The sequence below is a fragment of the Trachemys scripta genome, chromosome 1 (assembly GCF_013100865.1).
Source record: "Trachemys scripta elegans isolate TJP31775 chromosome 1, CAS_Tse_1.0, whole genome shotgun sequence".
Lineage (NCBI taxonomy): Eukaryota > Metazoa > Chordata > Testudines > Emydidae > Trachemys > Trachemys scripta.
Genome location: NC_048298.1, coordinates 133427209 through 133429244, shown reverse-complemented (window position 1 = coordinate 133429244; position 2036 = coordinate 133427209).

Here is a 2036-nt window from a genome sequence, read left to right as displayed (position 1 = left end):
TGAAAGGGAGGGCTGTTCAGAACCTGAGGGCTCTGATGTATTTTGTAAAGAATTTGAAAGTAGTGTAGTGGGATGGATTTCACTGGGAAAATATACAAGATTTTGTAGATGTTGAGTTTGGAAACAGATCCCTTCACTGTGAAAATGAGCCACTTTCTGAACAGAAAATGGCCCCATCGGGTGGGGGGTGTTTCAAAAGCAGCTAAATGACTTAGGAGCACACATGCTATTGAAAGTTAGTGGGACATGTACTCCTGAGGCGCTTCTGAAATCCCACCCGTCAGCTGAAGGTGACTCTGGAATTGGAACTCTTGCATATACAGGATTTGAAACTTTCACATGGTGCTGGTGGTGTAACCAGCCACTTCAGGGAGTTTTCTGGAAAAGTGAAACTTGTGGGGAGTGAAACTTGGTGAAAATGTCTGTGCTTAATTCTGCAGTTAAATTTTCAGCTGTTTCATGCAGCTGCAGTGGTTTGTAGAGCAGGAGAAGAAAGGCAGAGGGATTAAGTGTGGTTTTGTCCTCCTGGCACAACCAGAATTGGCACATTGGCTTTTAATAGGAGATTCTGATCTCTCTCTCTCTCGCTTAAATCAAAAGTAAATCCTCTGAAGTCAATAGAGTTACCGTAGTGAAGGAGAGAGGAAGGGTGGGGCCCAAAGGGTGGGGATGTAGGATTGCTCTGCCTGGGGCCAAACAGGCTGATATTTCATTGGTTCCACATGGAATTGACAGAAACCTCCTTTCAGGACAGGCCTGCTGTCATTCTGTACAGCTAAACATCATTTTCTGGGGAGAAAATTGAGCTATACAAAAAAAAATCCCCCTTTTCATCATTCTCATGTTTAGTCTATTTTTCCCCCCCTCACAGGACAAACCCAGATTGAAAAAAGAAGCCAGAGCATTTATTTCCCCTCTTTCCTTCTGCAATCCCTCCACTACTACTTGTTTGTAAATGTTACACTTACAGCATGCAGTCAATCAGGTTGTGGCTGTGCAGTAGGTAACTTAGCTTGATTTCAGCCCAGCCTGCGTGTCCCTTCATACTCTCCCTCCAGAAATATATAGACAACCCTCTACCCTGCCTCCAAACTGACTGAGAACAAGTAGTTGGCAATAAAGCACATAATATTCCCTGTAATAATCAAATTCTATGTGTCTGGGTCCTGATTATCTTGTCTTTGCTCACTGAAGCATGATTATCACTTGTGGACCAAGCAAAGTCAGGCCCTACATTCAACTTGATGGATTTTATTTGTCTGTAATGTGATAACTTTCTCACACTTTTGACTGGTGTGAGAAAAATCAGGCCTACACAGGGCGGGCGCTTCCATTTAGGCGACCTAGGCAGTCGCCTAGGGCACCAGGATTTGGGGGGTGGCATTTTGCTGCCCTTGGCGGCAATTCGGCAGTGGGGGGTCCTTCCGCGCTCCGGGTCTTCGGCGGCAATTCTGTGGTGGGTCCTTCACTCGGGACCCGCCGCCAAAGTGCCCCAAAGACCGGGAGCGCAGAAGGACCCCCTGCCGCAGAATTGCTGACGACAACCGGGAGCGCAGAAGGACCCCCCACCACAGAATTGCTGACCACAACCAGGAGCGCAGAAGGACCCCCGCCTACGGCGCCAAAAACCCTGATGCCACTCCTGGGCCTATGCTCACTATGGTGCTGCAAGCAAAGGAATTTCTCTAGTGCCTCTGCAGCTAGCTACACAAATCATAGGCAATAGTTCAATATACTGCTTTCTCTCACGCTGGTGTACAGCTCAGCCTCAGTAAGCAATGAAGTGTGTAACTAGTTTGAGCTAATGCCAATTTTAAAGAGCCAGTGACCCAGACAGGAACAGAAGGGCAATAGAGTTGTGCAAGGGTCATGGACTGATAGTCCACAAGCACAAGCTGAAGTGCAAAAATCTGCTGCATAGTTCTGTAAATGCAAACTGTGTTATTCCAATGCTGGACTTCCTGTACAGCTCTGCCCATGCCCCTCAGTCCTGCCCTGCAGCCCCCCTGCTATTCCAGCCCTGGGCTCCCCACACA